Below are 27,176 nucleotides of genomic sequence, written 5' to 3' on the forward strand. Positions count from 1 at the left end.
ATGTTTGTGTTTGTCTCATGTGCATATGGGTAGTGCCTTCTCATTAGACCCCTTTTCTATTCTGATCTCTTCCCTCTAAACCCATCAGATGCCTCCGAGACATGACCCCGGATTTACCTTCTCACCAGAGCTCACTCAGTTGATCCAGTAGTAGAATACCCTGATGCAGTTGTTAGTTCAGAACCAAGGGAACAACAACAACAACAACAACAACAACAATCCACCATCACCACCACCACAAGTTGACAACTTAGCCCGTTTTCTGAGGTTGCAGCCGCCGGTGTTTTCCAGTAGCACCGAGCCCATAGTAGCAGATGATTGGCTCCGCAGGATTGGAAGGGAGTTAACCACTGCAGGATGTACCGATGCTGAGAAGGTGCATTTTGCCGCACATCAGTTGGATGGACCAGCAGCCTCATGGTGGGAGAATTACACTGTCACCTACCCTATAGCCACACTGACATGGGATCAGTTTCAGCAAGCTTTCCGTACAGCCCATGTCTCAACTGGAGCTATGAGTATGAAGAAGCGTGAGTTTCGCAACTTACGCCAGCGGAACCGTATTGTGGCTCAGTATGCGGATGAGTTTAGCAAATTATCTCGCTATGCCCCTGATGATGTGGCCATAGATGCCGCAAAGCAGGAGAAGTTTATGGAAAGGCTGAATGATGAGATGAGCATGCAGTTGATGGTGGCAACATTCAAAAACTAGCAGGAGTTGGTAGATAAGGCTCTTATGATTGAAGGGAAGCAGCAGCAGATTGAGAGCTGTAAGAGGAAGTATGGACAAGGAAGGTATAATTCAGGAGCTCAGCAGAAGCCTCGCCTAACCCCGAACTCGGAGGACTTGTTAATAACCATGGAGGCCACACCCACAATGGAGGAAGTAACCATAATCATATAGGCCCAAGGAATGGGAATGGGAATGGAGCAAGCAACAATTAGAACCGCCCCAATCCAGCCACACCCGCCAAGAGAGACCTAAGCCACGTTACTTGTTTCAAGTGCGGGAAGACTGGACACTATGCCACGGAGTGCCCTGAAGCGAAGAATGGAAACAGAAATGGGAGCGCTGGAAAGAAGCCCCATCCATTCAACAAAGGAGAAGTGAACCACGTCAATTTGGAGGAGGTTGAAGGACAGCCAGACGCAGTTATTGGTAAGTTTTTGGTTAAGTGTTTTACCGCCCTTGTTCTTTTTGATACTGGTACATCGCATTCATACTTATCAAGGGAATTTGTGGATAAGTTTAAACTACCAACCCAAACCCTTAGGACCCATCTGTTAGTAAGTTCACCTGGAGCAGAGTATATGGCTAGTCGATGGTGCGACCAGATACCCCTAACCATTTGTAGCCATGTTTTTCCGTCCGACCTAATAATCTTAGAGTCACAAGGACTGGATGTGATATTAGGCATGGACTGGATGTTAAAGTATGGGGAATCATTTACTGTGTTAGTAAGTCAATTTGTCTCACCACCCCTGAGGGAAAAAGGATCAAGTATGTATCTAGGCATGCGCCAAGAAGTAGCCAAGTGAATACCCTCATGGGATTTGTTCAGGAGGAAGTGCCTGTAGTGAAGGATTACCCGGATGTTTTTCCGGAAGAGTTACCAGGCATGCCCCCGGATCGAGACTATGAGTTTTTGATAGAGCTATTGCCAGGCACCGGGCCTATATCAAAGAGACCATACCAGATGCCCGCAAATGATCTGGAGGAGATTAAGAAACAGATCAAGGAGTTATTGGAGAAAGGATACATTCGACGGAGCTCATCACCATGGGGAGCCCAGTGCTTTTGGTATGGAAGAAGGATAAGTCTCTAAGAATAGTTGTTGATTATCGAGCATTGAATGAAGTGACAATCAAGAACAAGTACCCACTGCCGATGATCAATGATCTGTTTGACCAGCTGCAAGGAGCTAAGGTGTTTTCCAAGATCGATCTGCGATCAGGATATCACCAGCTAAAGATACGAGAGAAGGACGTACCAAAGACAGCATTCACCACATGGTACGGGTTGTATGAATATACGGTCATGTCGTTTGGACTGACTAACGCCCCTGCCTACTTCATGAGCATGATGAACAAAGTGTTCATGGAATATTTGGATAAGTTCGTTGTGGTGTTCATTGATGATATAATGGTATACTCGAAGAATGAAGAGGAACACGAAGAGCATTTGCGCTTAGTTCTCCAGAAACTCAGGGAACACCAGTTGTATGCCAAGTTCAGCAAATGCGAGTTTTGGCTGAAGGAAGTTGAATTCCTTGGACATGTTATATCAGGAGAAGGTGTAGAAGTAGATCCTACCAAGCTTCAGTCAGGCACTGAATGGTTGGCACCCACTTCAGTTAGCGAGATCCGCAGTTTTCTTGGACTCACAGGATACTATCAGAGATTCATTGAGAATTTTTCCAAGATTGCGAAGCCAATGATGGAGTTATTGAAGAAGGATACCAAATTTAAATGGATATAAGAATGTGAAGCAAGTTTTCAGGTGTTAAAGAAACGTTTGACTACAGCCCCAGTGTTGATTCTGCCAGATATACGTAAGGAGTTCCAAGTGTATTGTGATGCCTCTCGCCTAGGACTTGGTAATGTGCTTATGCGGGATGGAAGAGTTGTTTCGTATGCTTCGCAACAACTGAAACCGCATGAGTTGAATTATGCCACGCATGATTTGGAGTTGGCAGCCTTAGTGCATGCGTTGAAGACCTGGAGGCATTACCTTATTGGAAATCGTTGTAATGTGTACACGGATCATAAGAGTTTGAAGTACATCTTCACACAAAAGGAACTGAACCTTAGGCAGAGGAGATGGTTGGAACTTATAAAGGATTATGACATGAAGCTTCATTATCATCCAGGCAAGGCCAATGTCGTAGCCGACGCTTTGAGTCGGGAAGGTTACTAATACCCTAGTGAGCACGGGATTGTCGAAGGAGTTAGCAGAGGATCTCAGGGAACTTCGATTGGAGATTGTTCCTGGAGGTTTTGTTGCAATAATGGAAGTTCAGTCGACATTGCTAGGAAAGATTTGAGAAGCTCAGATGGAGGACAAAGAGATTGCCGAGATAAAAGAGAGAATGAGCGAAGGAAAGGCCAAAGGTTTTCGTGAGGATGAGCACGACAGCTTATGGTTTGAGGACCGAGTTTATGTGCCCAATAACCCATAGACCAGGAAGTTAATACTTCAGGAGGCTCATGACTCACCATACTTGATACACCCCAGAAATACCAAGATGTATTTGGACTTGAAGGAACGTTTCTGGTCGACGGGTATGAAGAAGGATATTGCCGAGTATGTAGCCGTATGTGATGTATGTCAGAGAGTGAAGGCTGAGCATCAAAAGCCAGCAGGATTGTTACAGCCTAGGCCAATACCCGAATGGAAGTGGGATAAACTTGGCATGGATTTTATCACCGGATTACCCAGAACCAAATCAGGATATGATTCTATATGGGTAGTAGTTGATCGCTTGACCAAAGTGGCTCACTTTATCCCAGTAAAAACCACCAATACAAGTGCGGAGTTGGCCAAGATATACATGACTAGGATCGTATGTCTGCATGGAGTTCCGAGGACCATCATATCAGATAGAGGGACACAGTTTACTTCAAAGTTTTGGCATCAGCTGCACCACAAGGTTGGAGTTCAGTACATCATTCCACCCGCAGACAGATGGACAGACCGAGAGAGTCAACCAGATTCTGGAGGATATGTTGAGAGCATGTGCGCTAGATTATGGATCTAGTTGGGATGAAAATTGGCCCTACACGGAGTTCTCATACAACAATAGCTACCAAGCCAGTTTGAGGATGGCACCGCTCGAAGCCCTGTACGGACGAAGGTGCAGAACACCGTTGATGTGGGATGAAGTAGGAGACCGGCAGTTGTTTGGACTAGATCTGATCAAAGAGTCTGAAGAGAAAGTTAAGTTGATCAGAGATAGATTAAAGATAGCTCAGTCCAAATAGAAGAGTTATGCAGATTCAAAATGCAAGGAAATAACCTATGAAATTGGGGACAGAGCATATCTGCGGGTGTCACCCCTGCGAGGAGTGAAACGTTTTGGAGTTAAGGGGAAGTTAGCCCCGAGATTTGTTGGACCGTATCGTGTTTTGGAACGGATGGGAGAAGTTGCCTACAAGTTGGAGTAACCTGAAGGACTGTCAGTTCATGATGTGTTTCACATTTCACAGTTGAAGAAGTGTCATGCTGAGATGGCCGATATACCGTTAAGAGATACAGTACCCTTGGATGCGATTCAGTTGGACAATGATTTGACCTATGAAGAGAAGCCAGTCCGGATTCTCAAATTTGCCAGCCGAGTCACCCGCAGCAAGGTTATCAAGTTTTGCAAGGTTCAGTGGAACCACCATACCAAGGATGAAGACCACCCACACCTATTTTCTAACCAACCCGAATCTCGAGGGTGAGATTCATCTTAAGGGGGGTAGGTTTGTAACATCCCAAATTTTCAATTTGGAATGTTATACATAGATCATTCATGCATATCATATTTTATTGCATTTTCGTTTCGCGATCCTCGAAATCCTAAGCAACTCAAGGACCCTCGGAGAGAGTTGGGGATTTCCCGGTTTTCATATTTGATTTTTATCAAATATTGAAACGAGGATTTTGGTTCTAATTATTTTTCTCTCCGAAAAATATTTCATATTAAGATATATGAGAGGAGATAATATGACTTCTCCAAAATAAATGAAATATTGGAGGAAAAATATTAAAATCAAAGATTTGATTTTATTTGGATTTTATTGCATTAGAAAAATTGCACATTTTTCAAAATTGCATTTTAGGGCCAACAAAATGTTCATCTCGTTCTAAATATTTTATTTAGATGGTGAAAATTTGTTTTGGCATTTTTAGATTTTTATTTTATTTTAGTTTTGGCAGAATTTTTAAAAAAAATGCGAAGTGGCTAACTGGGCCGAAGCCCAGCCGCCGGCCCACTCCCCCGCGCCGCCGTCTCCCTCCAGGAGACTGACGCCACTGCCGCTTCAGACAGGAATCCGGCTGGGACTCCTCTTCGTCGCCGCCCTTGCCCCACCTCCACCACCCACCCCGCCGCCCGCAGCCGCGCCGCCGCCTCTGCTGCACCTCGCCGCCGCCTCTCGCCACGCCTCGCCGCCGTAGTCCGCCGCCTCTACCGCGCCTCGCCGCTGTCGCCTCGCCGCCGCAGCCTCGCCTAGCCGGAGCTACGCCGGAGGTACCACCGCCGTTCGTCGCCACCGATTTTTTTAGAAAACCGCTTCAGTTTTTTTAAAGAAAAACCCTAGTTCGTTTTTTAGATCGGTTCGCCGGTTTCTCAGTTTATCTTTTTAGCGGATGATCGTCGGTACGTTCGTTTTAACGAACGGTTTTTGCTCGATAGTTACAGGCAACGAACGTTCGTTCATTAGCCTGTTCATCCGTTTTCTTTATCTTGGATTTTTCCGCAATTATTTTCGATCACGATTTCTTATCCAATTTTCGTTTTAGTTTATCTTTTCGCTCGTTTGTCGGAATCAGGCGATTCAAGCGCCTAGATCTTTGTCTCAAAACCCTTTTTCCGTTTAACCAACTTGAACAAGCTTTTGCTACTGTAAAATTTGATCTTAGTCCAGATTAGTAAATGGATCTTGTTTCTTTCGCAGTTTGAGTTTCGTTGCTCCGCTTGATTTGATTCTTTTCGCAAACCGGAGTTCTTAAGATGAGCTTTCTGGTTAGATCTTCTTATTTGAGTTTTACCCGTGTTTCTTTGCTTGATTGCTTATGTATGCTATTGTTTGTTTGCGATAGAACACCCGGAGTGCGAAGCGTGCTACTACGAGTCCCTAGGTTTTGCAAATCATCAGCAAGGCAAGTAACACTTTGATCATACTCCTTTATCACCCAGTTTTTATGCATTAGTTCCAATCCTCAAACAATGCATGGTTAGGATGTGATTAACATGTGGGTTGGGAAGTAGTTGATGAGGTAGCACCTATTGCCCTGTTATATTCAAACCCTTAGGAGTTACTTCCACGTATTGCTTATATTGCTATGCTATGCTCGTAGACGTGGTTTGGGTGAGTGAAATCCATGACATATGTGAGATTGTTAATTGATGGTTTAACTTAAGGTGGCAACTAGAATACACATCTGGGTGGATTGTTTGTTGGCCACATGGAGAATCTAGTGTTGTCCTATGATATCCCGGAGTACCCGTGTGATAATCCTATGGTCTGCCACCCAGGCTCAAAGGGAACTGAGATATTTTCATGCTAGAAACTTCCGTGTGCAGCCACAAGCTATTATGGGCTCTAGCATAGTTGAGTAACTTGCATGAAGCTCCCGAAGAGGTGGATCGGCAGGTAGTGGGATGTAGGTTTGCTATGGTCTGCCCGGAGTAAGGGGTTAATGCTTCTGAAAGACTGTGTCGCGGTCATCTGTGTTCTCAAACACCATGTAGTGTGAGAAATCCAACGGAGGAGATCGGGTCTTGTGGGGAAAAGTGCGCAAACCTCTGCAGAGTGTATAAACTAATCATCGTTAGCCGTGTTCCCGGTTATGGACATCTTGAGTATCTAGTACTTGGAGTATCCTAAGTATCTCATCACTCCAAACTAATATTGTTGGGTTGATAATTACTTTAATTGGAATTGAGTTGGAGGAACCTTCTCAATGATGTTTCAACTACCATGATAGTTAAATTTAAATTTATTCCTTTGTTGTAGGGAAAAATTGGCTTTTCGCAAAAACTATAACCATAGAGCTTTCCACCAGCCAAATATGCATGTAGTGATAGCATTATTATGTTCTTCCTCTACCTTGTTATTTTTCCAGCATATTCCATGTGCTGACCTGTTTTTGGGCTGCAATGTATTATGTTGCAGACTTTTCAGATGAGGAGTAAGGTTCGTTAGGTCGATGCCGTGCAGCTCAGCTATGCCGTTGGAGTTGATGGACTCACTTTATCCTCCAAGCCTTCCGTTGTTATCTTATTAGATGGCCTTAAGCCATATTTATTGTAATAAGTTCTCTTTTGAGACATTCGATGTAATAAGTGTGTGATTGTTACTCTGTTATAAATCCTCGAGTACTGTGTGTGTCAGCATTACCGATCCAGGGATGACACTGAAGCACAGAGACTTGGCCGTTTGAGGTCGGGTCGCTACAACAATTTTATTGTTTGCATTATTGAATGCATCACCCACGGTGCGTAGAAGAAACTGTGTGGCAAAGTTTGTCCATCACTCATAGTTTTTATGTGGTAAATGTTTGCGCAAGGTGGCCTAACGCAAACAGTTTTCAAGAGGATGTCGTGCGTGCAGTGAGATTGATCGCACACATAGTGGATACTAGAAATGTTTCTGATCTCCACATATATCGTAGACGTTTCGCTTTCGCAAACCGTGTGTAGTGTAATCCCTAATTAATCCCTAATTTAAAAATCACATGTTTTGAATTTGAAAGTAGGCAATCACTTATTTCATATCCAAGCATGCTTATTACCGACATAGGTTCAACCACGAATGCATAATTCAATGCACAAGTACATATACTGAAACTACAGAAGCACCAAGTAAAGAATAATGAACCATCGTTGTACTAAAGACTGTAAAGAGAGAGGTGAAAGACATTCTGGTTGTTGGAGATGGTGAAGCGGAATGCCCATATTGTGCCCTCCTCCATGCGTAATGCGCACATGACTCTAGGCCAACCCCTTGTGATGGTTGCCTGTCCATCCTTCACTATCTTCATTACGACTTCTCGATTCTCATTGTAGTCTGGATGAAATACTTTAACCTTCATTGCGTGTCCACCAATCATGTACTTTGCGAGGTAATCTTGAGTGAACTGCTTCGGGAACCACTGGGAACGAAAAAGATTCAGACATTGTTGTCTACCAACTCATTATGGGCAGTAAAAAGAGAAGGCTACAGAGTTTGTAGTTACCATCCTACAGCTCACTGTTGTGTTGGACAGAGCATAAACAAATAATTTGATTGCCACCATTCGTATCTTTTTGCTAATAATCCTTATCAGTTTCCTCATTTGATGCTTGTTCATGAATATCTCATTGCCCCATAGGCAAAAAGGGTCGATGTGTGGATCCTTGCCAAGGGCATATGTACCTACAAGCAACAAGTCAATATTAGAATCTAACAAGTGTCCAAGCCTAGATCTATATGCACTACATTATGGAACGACGGGGGGAGTACAAGCCGAGGGATGAAGCTAACCTCGGCGGAAAATGGTGGCCACTCCCATTGTTGTCCTGCATAAGTAGTGGAAATGCATGGTAAGTACAACAACCTTAACATCAAACAAATATAGCAAAGGTAAACAACATCATCTCCAAATGATAGCTTGAATGTGTTGGTTTCAGCATGCTGTTAAAGCAGATTTAAAATGGAAGGAAATGTTACCGACAGCAGGCTTAACAACCATCAAATATTGCAATTCAAACGGGTTTTGTTGAAAATGAATAGAACGTAGGTAATGCTTAAACATCACACTGGATAAATGTGTAAAACTAAAATAAAGGGCATGTGTTAACTACACCAGGAATAACTGGAACAAAATATAGCCGTTCAAACTGGTATTGATGTAGTCGAGCGGCACAGTTCCAACTTGCACATAATTAACAACACATTGTGAATGACTGAAATAAACAAGGCATAAATGACCAGTATAACAACCGAATATAGCCATTGAAAACTGGACAGAGTCTCACTGCAACCAACCTAACAAGAAAATACAGATAAACAGGGGGTATGCTTGAAAACTGGACAAATGCTCACTACAACCAACCTAACAAGCAGATAAAGATAAACAATGCATCTGCTTGATAACGGAACACATGCTAAAAAAAGCAACCTAACAACCAAATACAGATAAACAAGGCATCTGCTTGATAACTGGACAAATGCTAAAAAAGCAGCCTAACAACCAAATACAGATAAACAAGGCATCTGCTTGATAACTGGACAGATGCTCATTGCAACCAAACTAAGAACCAAATACATATAAACAAGGCATCTGCTCGATAACTGGAAAAATGCTCACTCCAACCAACCTAACAACCAAATACAGATAAACATGGCATCTACTCACTATAAACGACCAAATATAGCCATTCGTGAAACTGAAGTGGACAATTCATACTTAAACATCACATAGCCCAATTGAATAATACATTTTTGCATAACTGAAATATAAACACGGCACAGTTAAAGCACCGCACGGCAAATGCTACTACAACAAAGGGTATGGGTTGGCAAGCTAGAAAAGGTAAGATTTGCTGGTAGAATGTTGCCTCACATTTCATGGACGGGGTCCTTCCAGTTGGAAGAGCATAGACCCATGGTGCGCTCTCTGATCTCATAGATGGGCTGTTTCAACTTGGAAGAACCTTCATGGGTGCCCTCCTCGTGGTCATGGTCGTGGTCGTGCTCGATGAGATTTGACTTGGCAATTGAGGATACCAAGCCGCCGTCGTAGAATGTGTCCTTCAGAAATGACAAAATGGGCTCGATGGCGTATAAAGCTAGGAAATCCTTGACCGCTTGGCGGAGGAGATCAGTGACAGGGTCGTTGAAGAGATCGACGACGGTTGAACCAGAGGGGTTGGGGATGGACCACTTAACTTGTGACATGGCCCGCATGAAGCCGTCACTGTGGACGAGCTTTATGTCGTAGCCAGCTTTCCTGAGATACAATAATACGCTAGCCCGCTGACATGAAGCCTTCAGCATAGCAAGTTAGTCAACATATTTGCTGGCTTCCGCGGTGATGTGTTGCTCCGTGATCGATAGGTCGGGGTGAACGACAGCCACCTCACAAACGTCCGCCGAAGAGGCCATGATAAACCTCTTCTTGGCCAAACGCTCGTCGGGCTCCTCGAGATACGTGGTCGAGCTTAGGTTGCGACATTCTGGAGCAGGGGATGTGGATCTGGCGGGGAGGGACACCGCAGGCCTCATCTAAAAACTCAGGGGAGTGGGGCGACGGTATGGGAATCACTGGGTAACCTGAACTTTATTATCTAAGCTTGGAGGAACGGGCAGACTGGCAGGGGTTGGCGGCGGCACCTACAGCGGCCGTGAGATAGGGTTCGAGGGGGGAGGGGGGCGGGTGGGGGACTGTGGAGGGGGGTTTGGTGTTTGAGGATACGCCGCGACTATTGAAAATTTTAGTAATGGTGGGTGGAGATGGTGGTGGGCGAGGGAGGGTGATGGTTCAAATGCCTCAGCTACTGCAATTTTACTATAAGGTCGGTGCTGGAGGAGTGTGGGCGACGGTTGAAGTATGGCGGCTACTAAAATTTGGGTAAAGGAATTGATGCGGGGCGGGAGTACCCAAGATCATGCACGGTTCAATAACAATACACATGTATGATAATAAGGAAAAGTGGCGCGGAACCGCCGATTTTTGCAACGTTCAAGGTGGGTAGTTTGATTTTATATTTCTAGCTAGCTGGTCTATCACACATGGTTCGTCCTAATTTCTAAATAAACTTACCCACCTTTAGCTTGCACATGTGGTGGTTTTACAGCGCACTTGCATCACACATGGTTAGGCCAGTACCTCCACCCTTTGCTCACGCTTGCGTGGTCATGGTGATTTTACAGTGCACTTGCATTGTACACGGTTGAGCCAGCACCTCCACCTTTGCTCACGCTTGCGCAGACATGGTGATTCACAGCACACTTGTATCGCACACGGTTACAATATTATACTCGTGTCCGTTGAGCGTCATCAGAGTCTTTGCAGCAAAAAATAACGCTAGAGAGGGTTAGAAGACAGCCACACCAGCATGTAGCCCAAATATATATGAGTGAAAAGGGTGGTCTGTGATGTTCAAAATTCCAATGCACAACTTTGACTGCACGGGCCCACGGTTGGGCGCGTCATCGAAGATCGATGAGAGGGGCCAGAAGTCAAGAACCACCTGGAAGTGGCCAAATATATGTAGGAATATTGGGGATGTTTAAAACTTTAAATACACAATGCATAACTTTGGTGGCACCTGCATCGCAAACCCGTACATAATGTCATACCTAGCTAGGATGCTTGGCCCACCACCTCCCATTTCGTGTCAGCGAGGCGGATGCACGTAATGATCGATACTTTGGTCATAAATGCATGTTGCCATGACCTACCATAAGACGGACCAATGAATCTATCATTTGGTCAAATGACAGTTGTTGTTGTTGTCGGTAAACCTCTTGGGCCAATAGATTGTACCATCATAAAAATCGCATGAGATGGACCACAAAACCAGCACCTCTTGCATGTGACCCAAAATGATGTACGTTGGGAAGGGGTGATGTGTGTTTTCAATATAGAATAATGTACAATTTAGATGTGGTGCCTACCTCTCGATATAGACAACAACCATGAAGGCAAGGTAGTTAAGGGCGAGATACACATGGTTTGATGTAGGTCGAACCCAGCAATCCGAGCATGTGGGAGGGAATCCTGACAACGCATGAGCTTGACCTTTGATTGAGTGACATGTGACGGTGAACGGCCCTAACACGAAATAGGAGGAGACCATTCATGGCCAACACATACCCCTCATTATCGGTCAAAGGGATGATATATATACACTGGGGGAGCCCACAGATATGTGTGTCGTCACAAAAAAACGCACAAGGGAGACGTGGTCGATCAGAAGACCCCGTATACACTGCATGCGGCCCGAAAATATGTATGGGTACGGTGGTGTGTGATGTGTTTAAATCCCAAATGCACAACTTCGATGGACCACCAACTACATTACAAACCAAACACCGTACCCGACTCCAAGCCTGGTTCAATACGTACGATGTCAGTTTCCCAACTTTGAGGCGGCGACGGGGGGGGGGGGGTCGTCCCACGCATGTGCTCAAATTATTTGGTCTAGCATGGGACACACACACACATATATATATACATATATAGACCTATATAGTGTGCGAATAACTTTGAAAGTTGGTCGTTGGATGAAGCCAATCTGATGGTACAGAGATGGAAAATCCGAGCACTATTGGCCGTTGGATATCATCTACATTCCACCAGATTCTGCCACATGTATATTGCACCAGATTTGTGCTTTTAGAAACTGTGAGGGATATTTTACATGGCCGGTGTGTCGCTGCTAGCCTTCAATGAGCACTGACACTGGTAGCGGGAAAATGATGGGAGAAGATGCGGGAAACCGATGAGAGGAGTGGCTAGTAGAGAAGGAAGCGTGAGCCAGCACGACGCCTACACACAATGCTTACCCATGTACTGCATGTGCCGTCGAAAGGCTCAGGGTTGCCGTTTGATCTGGGAGCATCCAATGGTGCACACGTATGACCCATGGGGTTTGGGTTTTGGCCAATCAGAACGCATGACTCAGATCGTGTGCACAACAGGGGGTGGGGGAGAATATCATACGGATACCAACATTCGGAGGAAATCGATGAAAACCACGAGAAAAAGATGTTTTGAAGTTTCAATTTTTTTTTGAAAAAATGCGGGATGTTAAGAGGATGATGTTTCGTTGCCACACAAAATTTCAAGTTGAAACACATTGCGAGATGTGAGCTATGAAAAAGACAAAATCAGTGTTGAATAGTGCCGAATAGTAATGTCACTATTCAGGGCTGAATTTGTCTTTTTCATCGCTCACATCTCGTGATGTTTTTCAACTTGAAATTTTGTGTCGCAATAAAACATCACCTTCTTAACATCCCACATTTTTTTTTCAGATTTTTATGAAACTTTAAAATATGGTTTCCACGAAGTTTTCATTGAATATCGGCTTTTGTGAGTGAACCATGTGCTATTTGCAAACATTTCATGAGAAGAATCTCGGTTTTTAAATCCCCGTAAATCCAAAACTAAGCCGAAAATTGTGAAACCTGGCACGGTGTCATGACATGGCACTTATATGTCGAGGAATTTTTTTCGTCCATTGTGACGCAAGTTTTATTACAAGCCTCTTACAAACTGGAGCTTCTCTCAAAGAAGCCTCATGGTTCCGATAGGGAAACGTGTCCCCCTTGTGGGAGAAACGTCATCACTGCCTCTTTTTGCCTTGTATTTTCTTTTATGGGCAACATGGAACGCCAGGATATCCCTGCTGAAATTTAAACTTATTCAGCGTTCGTTTGGCCTTTTATGCACTAATTGAGTTTCCTAGGCATTTAATGTCCATAATTCAACTCTAAACTTCAAATACATGCTCCAGTTCACCAAAATGGCTAGAAAATATATACATGTGTCCTTGGGTGCATGTTTAGGTCCCATGCCAAGGACACATTTATACATATAGTTTGGCTATGCTTCATTTTCGTGACACAAAATGCTCCAATCATGCACAACTCCAATGACAAGCCAAGCAATTGTTTCATACTTTAGTATTCTCAAACTTCTTCAAATTTCACGCAATATATGAGCGCGAGCCATGGACATAGCACTATAGGTGGAATAGAATGGTGGTTGTGGAGAAGACAAAAAAGAGGAAGATAGTCTCACATCAACTAGGCGTATCAATGGGCTATGGAGATGCCCATCAATAGATATCAATGTGAGTGAGTAGGGATTGCCATGCAACGGATGCACTAGAGCTATAAGTGTATGAAAGCTCAACAAAAGTAACTATTAGTGAGTGTGCATCCAACTTGCTTGCTCACGAAGACCTAGGGCAATTTGAGGAAGCCCATCATTGGAATATACAAGCCAAGTTCTATAATGAAAAATTCCCACTAGTATATGAAAGTGACAACATATGAGACTCTCTATCATGAAGATCATGGTGCTACTTTGAAGCACAAGTGTGGAAAAAGGATAGTAACATTGCCCCTTCTCTCTTTTTCTCTCATTTTTTGTTTGGGCCTTCTCCTTTTTTATGGCCTCTTTTTTCGTCCGGAGTCTCACCCGACTTGTGGGGGAATCATAGTCTCCATCATCCTTTCCACACATGGGACAATGCTCTAATAATGAAGATCATCACACTTTATTTACTTACAACTCGATACTTAGAACAAAATATGACTCTATGTAAATGCCTTCGGCGGTGTACCGGGATGTGCAATGAATCAAGAGTGACATGTATGAAAAATTATGAATGGTGGCCATGCCACAAATACGATGTCAACGACATGATCATGCAAAGCAATATGACTATGATGAAGCGTGTCATAATAAACGGAATGGTGGAAAGTTGCATGGCAATATATTTTGGAATGGCTATGGAAATGCCATAATAGGCAGGTATGGTGGCTGTTTTGAGGAAGGTAAATGATGGGTTTATGGTACCGGCGAAAGTTGCGCGGCACAAGAGAGGTTAGTTATGGTGGAAGGGTGAGAGTGCGTATAATCCATGAACTCAACATTAGTCATAAAGAACTCACATACTTATTGCAAAATCTACATGTCATCAAAACCAAGCACTACGTGCATTCTCCTAGGGTGCTAGATTGGTAGGAAAAGACCATCGCTCGTCCCCCACCGCCACTCATAAGGAAGGCAATCAAAGAAAGACCTCATGCTTCAAATTTGTCACACAATCGCTACCATACGTGCATGCTATGGGACTTGCAAACCTCAACACAAGTATTTCTCAATTTCACAATTACTCAACTAGCACGACTCTAATATCACCATCTTCATATATCAAAACAATCATCAAGTATCAAACTTCTCATAGTATTCAATGCACTCTATATGAAAGTTTTTATTATACCCATCTTGAATGCCCATCATATTAGGACTAATTTTATAACCAAAGCAAATTACCATGCTGTTCTAAAAGAATCTCAAAATAATATAAGTAAAGCATGAGAGATCAATACTTTCTATAAAATAAAACCACCACCGTACTCTAAAAAGATATAAGTGAAGCACTAGAGCAAAATTATCTAGCTCAAAAGATATAAGTGAAGAACATAGAGTATTCTAATAAACTCCGATTCATGTGTGTCTCTCCCAAAATGTGTGTACAACAAGGATGATTGTGGTAAACTAAAAAGCAAAGACTCAAATCATACAAGATGCTCCAAGAAAAACACATATCATGTGGTGAATAAAAATATAGCCTCAAGTAAAGTTACCGATAGACGAAGACGAAAGAGGGGATGTGTCGGGGGGATGGACCCCAGGCAGGCAACGGAACCCAGATCCTCTTCAAAAATTAATAGGGCTGGCACCGCCCCTCAATACCAGCATGCGCTTGGCAGGGTCGCTCGACCCGGCCAAGCACCGTAAACCGGCCAGACTAGTCGACCCGGCAAGACGCGTCAACTCGGCCCCAACAACTAGCGCAAGACAGCCGAACCCGACACGACCGAAGCCCCCTCAACAAGCCAGCACCACCCGTGGCGTGCTACGCAATCCAGCCATGGGTCAACTCCCGTCCCATCCAGGACGTATGATGGGACGAGACTTCAATCAACGATGACCGAGGCAATGGTGCCCCGCCCATGACTCTGGTCGGCAAGAACGTGGGAACAGTGGCCCTCACCTACCCGCTGACCAGGTCCGGCCTGGCTACAGTGCCCCCGCCTTCACCGCTGACGACAGCAAGCGGCAACCTGATGGAGAGCACTGGACGTGACTCGACTCGGCCATGCCCTGACGATCGACAAGATGGCGCACAGCCCCCTAGGCATGCGGGGCCCGCACCTAGGGGAACCCAGCGAACCACAAGCCTTCAGCGGACCCAGCCTGGGTTCCCGGACACCGACAATACGGACACACTGACTTGTAACGTTACCATTGTACCCCGGGGGGTTGGACTATAAAACCCCCCGGGAGCCCACAGTCAGGGCAAGCAGGCAAGGAAGAAAGCAGAAGAAACATACGAGAGAAAAGCAAGTAAGCATAGGACAAGCCAAAAAATAGCAACACTGGAGAGAAGGAGCAGCCCAAGCCTTGGCCAGCTTCCTTCCTCCTCCATACAGCTCCAGGAGCAACATTGTACTATCGATCATCCAACTACACTCTGCAGGACTAGGGGTATTATCTATCCGGAGAGCCCCGAACCTGGGTATATCCGGCGTCCCGCACCCGCTCATGCCAACCCCGCCTCTGGAGTCCACCAGCGCCCTCGAGCCTCCTCCTCTCTTTAGCCATCCCTTGGCATCTGCCGTGCGCCCACCACGACAGTTGGCGCCCACTGTGGGGCAGCTCGAGGAGCTGGCTGGGCGCATGCTTCAGACGGGGCCCTTCTCCTACACCAACGAGTCCGTCGCGCCGGCAGACGACGTTGTCGGTGCGCAAGCCGCCTCTTTGGCCGCGCTACACATCTCCGATGCGTTCGCGGCCGACGAGTACCCCAGCGAGGTGCTCAGCTACTCTTACTCTCCCCTCTCCCTCGGCAGCAACGTTTCCGCCGGGGCAATGGACGTCCATGTGGAGGTCTTCGTCACCGGCAATGGCACCCTCTCCTCGTCGAGCAAGACGAGGAAAGCTGCCGAAGCCAGGGCCGCAGCGGAACAGATCGAGCCGTCCGATCCGTTGCGCACCGCGATGCAGAGCCTCCGCATCCTCATCAGCACCGACGTTGACGCCACCAACGTCGCTGAGCCACGAACCCAGCTCGAGGAAAGGCGCAGCAGATGTTGGACCCGTCCGAGACGCTTGCCGCCACTTAGTGTCGCCTGGATGCCGCTCAGCTGGAGCGCGATTCCACCTACGGATTCACGCCCGCTGAGGCCGGGCCAAGCCGGGTCACTGATGTGCGTGCCCGGGGAGGCGCGATCGGCCTGGCCCTCGGCGCTGTCCCAACCGTCTACGAGACCCCAGCGAAGAACATGCGCGCTGCCCAGGCGGCTGCAGCCGGCCTAGACCAGCTCGTGGGTGAGGAGCTCAAAGAGCGCATCGGGCGGATGCGTGAACTCCTCCACACCGCCAACACCCAGCAGGACCGCCTCAACCAACTCAACAAGCCGACGGGACTCGGCTCCGCCCGCCTTGGCGGGTCCGGCGAACTTCTACACACCGTTTCCTCGCCACCCGGTGTGGCGCACTCCGGCCGAACCCGGACTCGGCGCGACCCGGCCGCTACAGCCGCCGGCAGACTGGGTGACGAGCCCGTCCTAAAGATTCAGCATGGACCCGGCCCGCATGGCTGGCGTCCGGCTCCAACCGACCCGGCCCCTCGTGGCCTGGCCGCAAGTCGACTCGGTCCGCGCGCCATCGACAGCACCGACGCTCGCCACCGCCTCGATCAGCTCGCTCACTCCCTGGAGGTGGAGGAGAGCGGCGCTATCGGGCCAGCGTGCTTCGGCCCGTGCATCCGAGAGGAGCCCTTCCCCAAAGGATTCATGCTCCCCCACGACACCGCCATGTACAACGGGACGGTGAAGCCAGAAGGATGGCTCACCGACTACACCACGTCCATTGGCATCACCGGTGCCAATCGTCGTCTCGCCGTGCGCTTCGCACCGCTCATGCTGCAAGGGTCGGCCCGCACGTGGTTGAACAGCCTGTCGATGGGCAGCATCAACACGTGGGTGGACTTTGAGGAAGCCTTCGTCCACAACTTCACGGGGACCTACAAGGGGCCCGGCCGCCCTAGCCAGCTTGCCATGTGCGTGCAAGGGCCTACGGAGACCGGTCGGGAGTACCTCGCACGCTGGACCGAGCTCCAAAACAGCTGTGAGGGTCTCCATGAAGTCCAGGCGATCCAGTACTTCGTCAGCGGGTGCCGAGATGGCACCCTCCTCAAGCACAAGCTCTTACGCTCCGAGCCGGCCACCATGGACGCGCTCATGGTGATGGCGGACAAGTACGCCAACGCCGACTCCACCATGAATATCCAGGTGGCGCTGGATGACGCCGGCAAGGCGAAGCCGGCCGGCGAGAGCAGCCGGCAGCAGCATCACCAGAACAACAAGCGCAAGGCCGACCAGCCGGCGCCGCGTCACGACAACTGGCTCGTCGCGGCCATCGAGCCCGCGGTGGACCCGGCGGCGAAGTCCTGGCAAACCGGCAAGACGGCAAGGCAACCCGCCATGAGCTTCGAGCAGATGCTCGACGCCCCCTGCAAGCACCACAGCGCTGCAAAACCCTCCACGCACACGCTTCGACAGTGCGCCATCACCAAGCGCATCATGAGGGGCGACGTCCCGCCCCCTCCGGCTCCGGCTCCAGGCGCGGGGCAGCCGCCTCCGCCTCGACCGCCGCCTCCAGCTGGCGGCGTGATGCGCGACGACGCCTACCCGGACCAGAACACGGCCTACGTCGTCTTCAGCAGCCTCGGCGACTACAAGCGCAGCGAGCGCCTCCTTCGGCAAGAGGTGAACACCATCGTCCTGGCCAAGCCGGAGTTTATGCATAGGTCGGATCGCCCGATCACCCGGACGCGGGAGGATCACCCGGCAGTCATGCCGAGTCCGGGTGGTTACGCCCTCTTCCTCAACCCCACCATCATCGCGCGGCGCACATGCAAGTTCTCCCGAGTGCTCATCGACGGCAGCAGTAGCATCAACATCCTCTACCGCGACACGATGACCAAGCTCGGCCTCAAGGCCGAGGACCTGGAGCCGACCCGAACGATCTTCCACGGCATCGTGCCCGGCCTCTCCTGCTCCCCCATTGGCCAGGGATGTCCTATTCGGTGACAACGCCACTTCCAGCGCGAAACAATCTGGTTTGAGGTGGTGGACCTATCCAGCGTGTATCACGCATTGCTGGGCCGGCCCGCGCTCGCCAAGTTCATGGCGGTTCCCTAGTATGCGTACTTGAAGATGAAGATGTCGGGTCCCAAGGGCCTCATCACCATCACCAGCGATTACCGCAAGTCCGTGGAGTGCGCCCGAGACGGCGCCAAGTGTAACAACCTGGATTTTGGCCCTTTTCTTTTTCTTTTTGATTTATTGGTTTTTGCTCTGTTTTTCTTTTTGGAGTGGTTCTATGGCCTTGTCACCTGGGAAATCATCCTCTTTTTCTTCTCCCAAGTGGCTCATCATTCTCAAAACCTTGCCAAGATCTTGTCACTTCACTGCTGACCAAACCCTAAATTCTTTTTCTCAGGAATATTCCTTTTTCTATTAAAGGAATAACCCTGTCTGCCCTAGGTTGTGAAGCAACCTTTATTTCCATCACTCCTCAAATTCCCAAATAATTATCATAAATTTTTAGGGTCGTATCTTTCTCTAATATGGAAAAATATTTCATTTGTCATGTTTAGCATCTTGCTCAAATAATTCATTTCCTATTCTGCCCTAAATGGCAGAATGTGAAGCAAGTGCCATTTATCTTTTCCCAATTGACCTCAAACTCCTTGGACACCTTTTTCTGTCCATATCATTGCCACATGCCAAAATGCAAGCTCATTTGCCTAGTAATTATTTAATTATGATTTTCCAAAGTTTCTGTCTGAGGGAACTGGTTGTGAAGGAAGTACAAGCTAGGCATATCCAAATGAGTTGCCATTTTGTATGATCCCTCATATCATTATATCATAGCTTTCCACCAAAGTAGAACTCATGTTATGCCTCCATGTGAGCTCATCTTCAATTCTTTGATTCTGCCCAAACTTTCAGTTTTGTGAAGCAAGTATACTTTATCTTGCTCCATTATGTCTGCCAATTTTTCTAGGCCTTCTATTATCCATATAACCTACCTCAACCCATTTTGGGCATGTTTCATGAAGCCACTTTTCCTCTAGAATTTTTGCAAGTTTCTGGTCAGTGTAAATGTTTGTGAAGGAAGTACCATTTTGGTTTATCCAATTAGTATGAAACTTATACATCATCTTTATATGATCAAATAATGAAGCCTGGCCAATCTTGAGCTCAAGTGGCCACACCATTTGAGTGCATCATCCAAATCTCATTTCTGGACCATTTTGGTCATTTGCAAAGCAACTATGATTTATCTTGATCCATTTCTTCTCCAAGTTACCAGGGTGAAAGTCCTTCTTTACCTCAACCTTGCAGACAACTCAATTGGATCCAAAACCCTTCCTGTTGATCACCAGTGCTCACCCAAGTTTACTACAGTAAACTTCAGAGGGTTCTTACCGTTTAACCAGATCACTTTCAACCAAGCTACCACCATAGTTCAGACCTACCCTGGATGAACTTACAACTAGACAACAAGTTCAAGCCTCTCTCCCCCGCTATATGCCAGTGCACGCGGTGACCGCGTTAATGGCACCACAGTGCACGCGCTCTGTGCACTGCGGCCGCATCCTATGGCTGTTTGTGCTTCGGCCCCTCCTCCTCTCGTCGTCTTCGCGCGGGTGAGCATGTCCAACAGCTAGCCTGCATCGTCGCCGTCCTCCTAGAGCCACTTCCGCCTCCAGCAGCCCCTCTGTCAGCTCTCGTCGCCGCGCGCCCACGGACGCACTGTGGATGACCGAGCATTAATGGCCATGTGGCTTCTTCCTCTTGTTGTCCCCGAGCTCCGCTCGTCTCCGTGACCTCTGCGGCTCGTACGCACCCCCTTCGTTGCGTTCCCGCACCTCCCCGTGATTGCTGGCCAACACCAGAGCCTCGGCCGGATGTGCCCGGTGATACCCGAGCCCGTGCCCCTCGCCCCGCGGCTATATAAGCCCACCCCAGCCTCGTCCGAGTTCACTACTCGACCTCCCTCACTCCCAGAATCCTCCCCGACCGCTCCCCGGAGCTCGAGCCACCCTCCTGCCCCTCCTTTGCCACCATGGCCTCCGCCTTGGTCATCTCCGATTCCGGTGAGCCGAGCGCTCATTCTCCCTCCTAACCTCACCACGGCCCTCCCCAAGTCCTCCGGAGCCTCCCCGTTGTTTCCCTTCTCCTCGGGTGCCCTCTTGCTGCTGCCTCAAGCTCGCCGTGGCCGCCTCCCGCCCGAGCCAGGGGAGCGTCCAACTCCGGCAGCTCCCGAGGCCAGTGTGGCCACCCACGGGCGCAGGATGGAATGGCGCATCCATCCCCGGTGATGCCCTAGCCTGCCGTGGCCCCGAGTTACCGGAGCAAGCGCTGGCGCCGGCGTCCCTCGTCTGATCTACGGGCGGCATCGGGAAGAAGAAGGAGACACCGACCCCTCCCCTCCAGCTAGCCGGTGGACCCCTCGGCCGCACCTGGCATTGGCTCAAGGCCCGGCCCCGCCCCTTGCTGACGTGGTTAAGTGGAAACACATTCCACTGAATATGTCTTCCTAAAGAGAAAGCGTATTCTAGCTCTGTTCTAGAGTGGAATACAGTTTCACTGCAGAGAGGCGTACTCTTGGAAGTGTGCTTTCTGTTTTTCTATCCAGGCCCAGTTTGTAAAGATTTTTCTTATATATGGGTCCCTGGCAGAAAAACCCTTATATCTTTTTGCTTGTAACTCCAAATGAGGTGAATCCAAAGCCCACTTCTTCGTTTCATCGAGCCCATTCTGTTGGTATCAGTTTCACCATGTTTTGAAATTCTGAAAATGACCATTTTGCCCCTGCCCTTATTCAGCCCCCTTCGAGGGAGTATGTTTTCCGGCAATCCTTTCTGCGAGTTTCTCGCACTTTCTCCCGGTGATTTCTTCCACCCCAGGCAATCCACACCCTCCATTTGCATGATTGCAATGCAGTAACATGGTTTAAATTATTTGAACTTGTTTAAAACATTTCTTTAGCTACATGACTTTGTGCATGGCAATTTCTCAGAGTTGTATTTTGATCTTGTTATTGACATGATGTTGCTTGGAGTTCTAGGACTTATATTTTGCAGCTTATGTGGTTGACATGTTGCCATTGGATTATTAGTGGCTTATGTTATGATTATTTTCTTGGTGGTGTTGGATATGATATTTTGGAGTATTACTTTAGATATCATGCTGCCTTTGGATTATTAGTGGTTAGTTTGATTATTTTCATGATGATACCTGTTATTATATTTGGGAGTATTACTTTGGATATCATGTTGCCTTTATATTATTAGTGGTTAGTATGATTATTTTCATGATGATACCTGTTATTATATTTGGGAGTATTACTTTGGATATCATGATGCCTTTGGATTATTAGTGGTTAGTATGATTATTTTCATGATGCTAGTTGATGTTCTGTTGCTTGGAGTATTATTTTCGGAGATAATGTTTACATGTGGATCTTAGCTGAATAGCTTTATTCTTGTTATTGGAGTAGTATGAGTATTGTTTTCGGATTCATCATGACAGTAGTATTGTGCTACCCTTGGAGTATTTTGAGATGATGATATTATGTTTGGATTATTTGTTGTATATTGCTATGACTTGGATTATAGTTTGATAGTTGATATTGGAGTATCAGTTACCACAGTTATATTTTTGGGGATAAATTCTGTCATTAAGTTGGTCAGGTGCCACCGAACCGGGCTTTTTCAAGTGCAACCACCTTTGCCTTTTATGGGAAGGCCCTAATGCGTTCTATTGTCGTGCCTCTCGCCGGTGCCTCCAACTAGGGAAGGTTATGGGCGTGCATACCCTGGCCCGATAAGCAGACATAACGTTGTGTGTCCGTTGTTGTTTTTATGGATCCGAGTCCCCGAGTGGGAGTGTTTTGACCACGACAGTGGTCGGGGTGTCTTTGGTAGACACAGGGCCACCCAGGACCAGCCCGTTGGGGATTTGGGTCGAAGTGGCCGGGAGAGTGCTATGGCAATGGAAGAGTTTTGTCGGAATGCCGTTGGTCCACCCGAATGGGAGTGCGAGGCCATGGGTTCCGTGGTGTGGGCACAGTGTGCTACCTCTGCAAAGTGTATTAAATCTATCGATAGGCGCACCTGTACTAGGTCCCACCGTTCGATCAACACTCACATGATGGAATGACTTATAGGTGATTTATATGTTGATATGTTGAGCAGTACATCTTGGCAGGATGTTGATGATGATGTTGGAGACCAAGTTTTGGTCGTGGTTATGATCGCCGGAAAGATCACAGTTTGAGACCAAGTGTTGGTCATGGTAGTGATCGCTGGAAAGATCATCGTATGGTTTTGATCATGAGTTGATTGTGATGGTATATTGCTTGGTCGGCTAGCCAAGAGAGATATGGTTATGGAGACCTGAGATGGTGATTTATCATCATTGTATTAGTTCGTCTCATGCTTAGTAGTTGTTGTCGTATCATGGTAGATGTTAATTTAATTAACTTGCTTAATGCTATGTTATTGTCTTGCCATGATGTTTATGATTGTTGTGAGCTTGCAAGTACATTCAATGTACTGACTTGGCATGTCATGCCAGATTGCAGGTGATACCGTGATTGCTTGTCACGGTTTCCGTTCGTGCGAGCTAGATCGTGTCCCAGCCAGAGTCCCTGCAGAATGGAGTTCACCACCTTCGTCATTGTTCCGCTGCTAGAAGTTTTTCCGCTTCTACGAGTTGTTCCGCTGCTAGCATAGAGAAAGTGTAGTATCGCAGGCGTAGTGTCGCCATGCTGATGTGATCATTGTAACATCAGACCCATGTAATTATTAGTATTCTTGTAATAAGAGCTGATTTGTTCTATGTCAAGCAGTGTCGTATTCCAGAGACTTCTCCTTGATCTCTGGGCTGGAATACGGTGCGTTCCGGTTTCTCTGAGCCAGTGTGCCAAAGGCTTGGTATCAGAGCAGGTCTGGCTGTAGGACGCCCTAGTTAGCGCGAGCGGTAGAAATCGGTAGTTTTGAGGTGGTCTTGTTTGTCACATTTGGTTGCTGCATTTGTTTGTTGCATAGCATGCATGTAGCCTTATTATTTTGTTACTAACGGTTTAATCTGGTGAGTGTAGATGGCATCGGTCCGGATCCACTATAGCTCAGCCTTTGCATTTCTCCAGTTTTTTTTCTTGCTTATTCTTCGGTGTTTGGCGTCATTTCTGTCCCAGCAGATTGATGCCAAGTGATCCTGACACTGTTTGAAAAAATGGTGCCCAAGTATCGCACCGAATTATTTCCCTCAGCCCCACCTTTTGTTTCGGTGGTAGACATGCTTCTATCACGGATCGTCCTTTTTCTTGTCATTTTTGGCAACCCTTAATGATCGAAGTTATCAAGAAAGGGCAATGTCAGCAGCCTAAGTTTTTCCCCACTATCCTATTTCTTGGACGAGTATGGATCTTTTTTCCGTCCGCCTGATGATAATGTGGTTGCGACCTTCGTGTCCCACTACATGATTACCGAATGCATCCTCCCTTCCGAGCTAGTCCATGCTGCTACCTGGCTAAGCTAGCACTTGGTGTAGCGCTGTTTACGCCAATTCTTCCACACATTTTGTTCGTCCTCGTGCACACCGTCACAACATGCTAGATCATAGAACCAAAGATCCCGTGAGATTTGTGTGCTTAAGTAGGCATGCATATTGTGTGACTAGCAGTGATATGTGATATTGATTGTGTGTGAATGGATTGTTGTTGTGTGCTTTTGTTTAGTTGAGTTTTCTTTTGCTTCTTTCTTTTTGGGCCCCGGTGTTACATTATTTTCCCCTATAAAGAGTTGCTCATCAACTAACACCGGACTCGAAGAAGTAATAAGTATTTCAAATATTTGGAAGAAGCTCAGCTAAACACTAGGGCCTTCTCAGTCAACCGCATGATATAAGGAATATCTACTCAGAATACCAATTGTGTCTTGGATTGATTATCCGCATCAATTCTACAACACTAATGATCCAGCCAGAAGAAAGACAAGTCAGATGCAAGACCAACAGTATATTTTCCAGTCAAAGGTATGGATCATAGGCAAAGTTTTGGCCCAGCAATAAATGAAACTTGAAATATGTTATACTCCAAGAGAAAGTCGGGATGTGATATGTTCAAGGAAGACAGTCAAACAAATTTTCTCATGCAAATAATCAGCCGCAAAATATTATGGAAGTGTGCATGGATTTCAGTCTGCATATCAATATGAAGTTTTGGACATAAGAAACCCAGCATTATTCCACACGCTATCGGAAGAAATTTGTGAGGCAAGGCTCAAATTTTTCCTCAGCATGATATTTGAAAAATTTCCGGCCCACGGTACCTGGTCTTTCTTAACAAGATACCTCGATAAAAGCTTCTGACAGATGGAAATGAATTTTTCACAACAAGCAAACCCGAGGAGAAGCTTCTCAAGTACAGAACTCAAGTTTCTCCAGCACAATAATTCGACCAAGCTTCGTGTGTAAGCTATCGAGATTTCTTCTACATGCTACCCAGACAAAAGCCTCTAGCAGAATCTAAGGGTTTTCCTCAGCAAGCTACTTGGATGGCTTCCCTCGTAAGCTACCCAGTCTGCGTTATGCACCGTTCTCAGAGATTATATGATGAGTTGGCAGTATATGGCAGTATATCTCAAGGATCAGATTTGCAATAATTTTGTCAGAGGAAGAATTCAGCCAAAACATATGCCTGCCGCAATAATATGGTATTCAGTTGCATATGATTATTATACATATGGTACGCATGTATCCCGGGTCAGATCGGTCACTTATACGGGATACGACACTGATCCAGCAGATATACCTAAGAAAGGTCAGAAAATAAGCAGAAGGAATAATGCCAAAAATATTGCACTAGCCACAGTCATGGTCATACGAAGGATCAATGACATGTGTGGTCAAGTATTTTAGAAGGTATCCTGACAAAGAAAATCATGACCGTTAAAGGGAGAGACTGACAACAAAGGTATGATGATTTTGCATGACCATCAGGGTCCGGATACCCCAAATCAGTTAGAGGCCATAATTCCATATGGATCCACAAAGATATATATCTTCAGCGGCCTACGCTATTTACAAGGATTTTCATATCCCGCTGACCCGCTTGATATGGTTAGTGCGGAATATCCAAGTCTGTTCTGTCAGATCCAAGATTCCTTTGCAACCTCAACAATTTGACCTCAACGGCAATGTTAAAACATATCATAGCGTATTATCAAAAATGGGTATACCGACAAAATGAGAAAGTCAAAAGCTGAACAATCAGCTTAGACCCGGTATACTCGCCGACGGAATCAAGTACACGGTCAGTCTGTTAGGAAAACCATTTATCCGTCAGGCCCTGTCGGGCAAGGTCTCAAGATATAAATATTTGAGGTATGACATAGCTATAACTCCATGCACCGTTATATTGCACACGACAGAAGGCAGTCAAATCTCTGGTATATGCCACATGCTCGAGCCAAAGGAAATAAATCAAGATAAAACAGTGCACCAATGAGAAGTCAGATCCCGTCAGAAGATGGCCATAATTAATTCCAAGCATTTATTGAACCCAGAAGGCTTGTAGCAACCCCATGACAGAAATAAAAAGGTTTTCATGACCAGAAGGAAATTTATGATCAGATCCATCGGATATCATCACAGATATGAGAAAATCAACGTCAGCAAAAGGATTTGGTATATGAGCAAAGACCCATCAAATTTTAGGAAAAGCTACCCCAGAGCAAGGTAAGTTGATCATCTGAAATTCTTGGGGGAACAATAAATAAAGGAAAAAGGATGCCCGAGTTGGAAACAGTATCCTCAAGTCATACTTCTTCCCAGAGCAACTAAATCTCGAGGACGAGATTTCTTTAAGGGGGTAAGAGTTGTAACAACCTGGATTTTGGCCCTTTTCTTTTTCTTTTTGATTTACTGGTTTTTGCTCTGTTTTTCTTTTTGGAGTGGTTCTATGGCCTTGTCACCTGGGAAATCATCCTCTTTTTCCTCTCCCAAGTGGCTCATCATTCTCAAAACCTTGCCAAGATCTTGTCACTTCACTGCTTGACTAAACCCTAAATTCTTTTTCTCGGGAATATTCCTTTTTTATTAAAGGAATAACCCTGTCTGCCCTAGGTTGTGAAGCAACCTTTATTTCCATCACTCCTAAAATTCCGAAATAATTCTCATAATTTTTTTGGGTCATACATTTCTCTAATATGGCAAAATATTTCATTTGTCATGTTTATCATCTTGCTCCAATAATTCATTTCCTATTCTGCCCTAATTGGCAGAATGTGAAGCAAGTGCCATTTATCTTTTCCAAGTTGACCTCAAACTCCTTGGACACCTTTTTCTGTCCATATCATTGCCACATGAAAAAAATGCAACCTCATTTGCCTAATAAGTATTTAATTATGATTTTCCAAAGTTCCTGTCTGAGGGAACTGGTTGTTAAGGAAGCACAAGCTAGGCATATCCAAATGAGTTGCCATTTTGCATGATCCCTCATATCATTATATCATAGCGCTCCACCAAAGTAGAGCTCATGTTATGCCTCCATGTGAGCTCATATTCAATTCTTTGATTCTGCCCAAACTTTCAGTTTG

This window comes from Triticum dicoccoides, chromosome 1A (genome assembly GCF_002162155.2).
Source record: "Triticum dicoccoides isolate Atlit2015 ecotype Zavitan chromosome 1A, WEW_v2.0, whole genome shotgun sequence".
Classification (NCBI taxonomy): domain Eukaryota; kingdom Viridiplantae; phylum Streptophyta; class Magnoliopsida; order Poales; family Poaceae; genus Triticum; species Triticum dicoccoides.